Here is a 6,151-nt window from a genome sequence, read left to right as displayed (position 1 = left end):
TTTACCTAGGTGTACTTTCTGAAGGGCTGAAAAAAAAAAATCTATCCAGGTGAAGAGGATACAAGAAAAACTTTCCAGACGGTGTAGCATTCTCAATGGCCCTGAGGCAAAGAAAATGCTTAGAACACTGTTTTTCTCTTTTTTGTTTTGTTGGTGTTTTTTTATTTTGTTTTGTTTGTTTGTTTGAGATGGAGTCTTACCCTGTCACCCAGGTTGGAGTGCAGTGGCGCGATTTCGGCTCACTGCAACCTCCGCCTCCCGAGTTCAAGAGATTCTTGTGCCTCAGTCTCCCGAGTAGCTGGGATTACACGTGTGCACCACCATGCCTGGCTAATTTTAGTGTTTTTAGTAGAAACGAGGTTTCACCATGTTGGCCAGGCTGGTCTCAAATTCCTGACCTCAGGTGATCCGCCCGCCTTGGCTTCCGAAAATGCCGGGATTACAGGTGAAAGCCACCGCCCTCGGCCAGAGCACTGTTTTTCAAACTGTATGTTGTACCCCACCAATTGGTTACAGTATCAATTTAGTGGGTACAAACTTTATTTAAAATAAAGAACTAGAATTTTATCTATCTATCTATATTTATTTATTTATTTATTAAGACGAAGTCTCACTGTGTTGCCCAGGCTGGAGTGCAGTGGCGTGATCTCGGCTCACTGCAACCTCTGTCCCCGGAGTTCAAGCGATTCTCCTGCCTCAGCCTCCGGAGTAGCTGGGATTACAGGTGCCCATCACCGTACCCAGATAATGTTTGTATTTTTAGTAGAGATGGGGGATTTCACCATGTTGGCCTGGGCTGAAGCAATCCACCCTCCTTGGCCTCCCAAAGTGCTGGGATTACAGGCGTGAGCCACTGTGCCAGGCCCAAAATATAAAATATTGCTCTATAAAATAATAAAAGAGTGATCTAAAAAAATAAAAATAATAATAAGAAAGGCTGGGTGCGGTGGCTTACACCGGTAATCCCAGCACTTTGGGAGGCCAAGGTGGGAGCATCACTTGAGGTCAGAACTTGAAGACCACTCTGGCCAATAAAGTGAGACCCCAAGTCTATTCAATAAATAAGAAAAATAGCCAGGTGTGGTGGCTCACGCCTGTAATCCCAACACTTTGGGAGGCTGAGGTGGGTGGATCACTTAAAGTCAGGAGTTTGAGACCAGCCTGGCCAACATGATGAAACCCCATCTCTACTAATAATACAAAAATAAGCTGGGTGTGGTAGCAGGCATCTGTAATCCCAGCTAATTGGGTGGCTGAGGCAGGAGAATAGCTTGAACCTAGGAGGTGGAGGCTGCAGTGAGCTGACATCGTGCCACTGTACTCCAACCTGGGCAACAAAGTGAGATTCTGTCTCAAAAAACAAAACAAGGCCAGGTGCAGTGGCTTATGCCTGTAATCCCAGCATTTTGGGAAGCCAAGGTGGGTGGATCACGATGTCAAGAGATTGAGACCATCCTGGTCAACATGGTGAAACCCCGTCTCTACTAAAAATACAAAAATTAGCTGGGTGTGGTGACGCGTGCCTGTAGTCCCAGCTACTCAGGAGGCTGAGGCAGGAGAATCACTTGAACCCTGGACATGGAGGTTGCAGTGAGCCAAGATCGCGCCACTGCACTCCAGCCTGGTGACAGATGGAGACTCCATCTCAAAAAAAAAAAAAAGGGAACAATAGTCATTGCAGACTACTGGGAGTGGGAGAGGGAGGGGGAATGTCTTCAAAAACTACCTATTGGGTACTGTACTCTCTACCTGGATGCAAGAGACCCATGTAACAAACCTGCACAGGTACCCCCTGTATCTAAAATAAAAGTTGATTTTGTTTAAAGAAAAAATATGTAGGAGAAAGAGCTTCATAGCATTGGATCTGGCAATAATTTCTTAGATATGACACCAAAAACACAGGCAACAAAAGAATAAAAATTGGCCAGGCTTGGTGGCTTATGCCTGTAATCCCAGCACTTTGGGAGGCTGAGGTGAGAGGATCACTTGAGCCCACGAGTTAAGACCAGCCTGGGCAGTATGATGAAACCTCATCTCTGCAAAAAAATTAGCTGGGCATGGTGGCATGCACACCTGTAGTCCCAGATACTCCAGAGGCTAAAGTGGGAGGATCTCTTGAGCCTGGACGGGGAAGTTGCAGTGAGCCAAGGTCACGCCACTGCACTCCAGTCTGGGCAACAGAGCAAGACTTTGTCTCAAAAAAAAGAAAAGAAAAAAATTAATAAATGAGACTTCATCAAAATTAAAAAGTTTTGTGCATCAAAGGACACTACTCACAGAGTGAAAAGGCAACCCACAGAATGGGAGAAAATATTTGTAAATCAGGTCTCTGATAAGGGCTTCATATCCAGAATATATAAAGGACTCTTAAAGCTCAACAACAACAAAAAACCAACCCCAAAATGGGCAAGGACTTGCACAGAGATTTCTCCAAAGAAGATATACAAATGGCTGATAAGCACATAAGCTGCTCAACATCACTAATCATTAGGGAAATGCAAATCAAAGCTAGAAAGGGATATCACTTCATAGCAGCTACAATGGCTATAACACTTTTTCAAACAAAACCCTGAAAAATAACACTTGTTAGCAAGGATGTAGAGAAATTAGAACACTTGTGCATTGATGATGAAAATGTAAAATGGTGCCACCACTGTGAAAAACAGTATACCTCACAAAATTGAACATAGAATTAACAGCCAGGTGCAGGGGCTCAGACCTATAATTCTGCCATTTTGGGAGGCCACAGTAGGTGGATTGCTTCAGGTTAGGAGTTCAAGACCAGCCTGGGTAACATAGTAAACCTCGTCTCTACAAAAAATACAAAAATTACCCTAGTGTGGGCTGGGCACGGTGGCTCATGCCTGTAATCCCAGCACTTTGGGAGGCCAAGGTGGGCGGATCACGAGGTCAGGAGATCAAGACCATCCTGGCTAACACGGTGAAACCCCATCTCTACTAAAAAATACAAAAAATTAGCCAGGTGTGGTGGCGGGCACCTGTAGTCCCAGCTACTTGGGAGGCTAAGGCAGGAGAATGGCGTGAACCCGGGAGGCGGAGCTTGCAGTGAGCCGAGATCACGCCACTGCACTCCAGCCTGGGCAACAGAGCAAGACTCCGTCTCAAAAAAAAAAAAAAAAATTACCCCAGTGTGGTGGCACATGTCTGTAGTCCAAGCTACTCAGGAGGCTGAGGTGGGAGGAACACCTGAGCCCGGGGAGGTGGAGGCTGCAGTGAGCTGTGATTGTACCGCTGCACTCCAGCCTAGGTGACAGTGAGACTCTGTCTGAAAAAATATAAAAAATAAAAATAAAAATTACCATATGATCCAGGAATTTCACTTCTAAGAATATACCCAAAATAATTGAAAACAGGGACTTAAACATATGTACACATACCAATAGTGTTGCTATGTTGCTCATAAATATATATTCTTGTATATACAGAATATAAATATATTTATATATATTTATATAGAGAATGTATAGATATAAATTTATTTATAAATATACATATTTATTTATATCCTATGTATACAAGAATATATATTTATGAGCAACATAGCAACATTATTGGTATTGTTATACCAATTTACATATAAATATATATATTTATTCTGTGTATACAAGAATATATATTTATGAGCAAACATAGCAACATTATTGGTATGTGAATATCTGTTTAATTCCTTGTTTTCAATTATTTTCAGTATATTTCTAGAAGTGAAATTCCTGGATCATGTGGTAATGTTTGTTTTTATTTTTGTTTTATTTATTTATTTTTTTGAGACTGAGTCTCACTCTATTGCCCAGGCTGGAGTGCAGTGGTGCAATCTCAGCTCGCTGCAACCTCCGCCTCCTGGGTTCAAGCAATTTTCATGCTTCAGCCTCCTGAGAAGCTGGGATTACAGGCATACACACCACACCTGGCTAATTTTTGTATTTTTAGTAGAGATGGGGTTTCACCATGTTGGTCAGGCTGGTCTCGAACTGCTGACCTCAAGCAATCCAGCCACCTTGGCCTCCCAAAGTGCTGGGATTACAGGCGTGAGCCACCGCGCCCAGCTTTTTTTTTTTTTTTTTTTGAGACAGGGTCTCACTGTGTCACCTAGGCTGGAGTGCAGTGGTGCAATCACAGCTCACTGCAGCCTCCACCTCCCTGGGCTCAGGTGACCCTTCCACCTCAGCCTCCTGAGTAGCTTTTATGTATATATAAATTTACATATATAATTTTTAATATATTAATATATGATATATATTTATAAATTATTATATAACAGATTATATATTTATTTTATTTATAATTATATATTTTATATAGTATATAGATAATATACTTATTATATATGTATATGATCTCCTATTGGTTCTGTTTCTCTGGAGAACCCTAACACAATGAGCAATAATGTTGCTCATAGTAACATCTGTGATGGCCAAAAGGTGTACAGAACCCACATGTTCATTAACAGATAAATGGATGAACAAAATGTGTTATATTGTATACCTACAATATTTACTCATTCTTAAAAAGATACACGATTCTGATACATGTTACAACATGGATAAACCTTAAAAATATTCTGCTAAGCCAGACACTAAAGGGCAAATTTCATGATTCCACTTGTGTGGGTGTGATGGTTAATTTTATGTGTCAACTTGACTAGGCCACAGGGTATCCAAATATTTGACTACACATTATTTCTGGGTGTGTCTGTGAGGGCATTTCTGAATGAGGTTAGCATTTGAATCAGTAGAGGGAGTAAAGCAGATTACTCCCTCAATGTGGGGGGCATCATCCAATTCTTCGAAGGCCTGAATAGAACAAAAAGGTGGGGAAGGAAGAATTCTCTCTTCTACATTCAGACTGGGACTTACACTACACCATTGGTTCCCCTCATTCTCAGGCCCCTGGGCTTCCACTGGAGCTACACCTCACTGGCTTTTTTTGGTCTCCAGCTTGCTGACAGCAGATCATGATATTTCATACATATACATATCTTTTTTTTTTTTTTTTTTTTGAGATAGAGTTTTGCTCTTGTTGCCCAGGCTGGAGTGCAGTGGTGCGATCTTGGCTCACTGCAACCTCCACGGGTCAAGTGATTCTCCCGCCTCAGCCCCCCGAGTAGCTGGGACTACAGGCACCCAACACCATGCCTGGCTAATTTTTGCATTTTTTAAAATAGAGACGGGGTTTCACCATGTTGGCCAGGCTGGTCTTGAACTCCTGACCTCAGGTGCTCCAGCAGCCTCCAAAAGTGTTGGGATTACAGACGTGAGCCACTGGGTCTGGCCTATATATCATCTTTTATTGGTTTTGTTTCTCTGGAGAATCCTAACTATTACAATGAGGACTTAAAATAGTCAAATTCATAGAGAAAAAAAGTTGAACAGTAGTTATCAGGGGCTGGGAGTGGAAAGAAATTGGGAATTATTGTTTAATGGGTACAGAATTTCAGTTTGGGATATGAAGGAGTTCTGGATAGTGGAGATGGTTGTATAACAATGTGAATGTACTTAATGGCACTGAGTTAAAATGGTAAACTTTATGCTATATATATTTTACGCAATTAAAAAAAATAAGAAACTGCACAAGAAAAAAAGACTTAGGTAAGGCTTACCCTTGCCAGCTCCCCAGTCCCTACTACTCCTAATTGTCACAGACACGAAGCTTCTCTCCTTCCTCTGTTTGCCCCCCTAAAAGCCCTTGTTGGCAAATTCTACAAAAGTAAATAACTTACGAGCACAGCTCTGAGGCAAATGTCTAAACTAAAGGGCAGAGACTTTAACTGGTTGTTGAATGTGGTGTCTCCAATACCAGGCACATTTGATGGCATTAAGTAAATACTGAAAGAGTAATACTAGCAACTGTAAGAGACTGCTCAGGGTCACCCTTAGTTGGAATCTTATTTTAACCAAGATGTTTCCTTTTTTGCACTGTAACCCACCCTCAATTACAAAGCTTACAATAATTATTAACAATAGCCCCTACCATTTATTAAGTATCTTTTCTATATTGGTTGTGATATATAGTAACTTTTCATGAGTAATCAAACTCCGCACCATAAATGTTACTCTTTCTATCTGAGAAATGAGGAAACGGAGGCTTAAGAGACATTAAATAACTTTTCTAAGATCATGTATGGTAGGTAAGT

The sequence above is a fragment of the Pongo abelii genome, chromosome 1, assembly GCF_028885655.2.
Source record: "Pongo abelii isolate AG06213 chromosome 1, NHGRI_mPonAbe1-v2.0_pri, whole genome shotgun sequence".
Lineage (NCBI taxonomy): Eukaryota > Metazoa > Chordata > Mammalia > Primates > Hominidae > Pongo > Pongo abelii.
The sequence above is the reverse complement of the archived record's forward strand: the minus strand, read 5'-3'. Positions refer to the sequence as shown.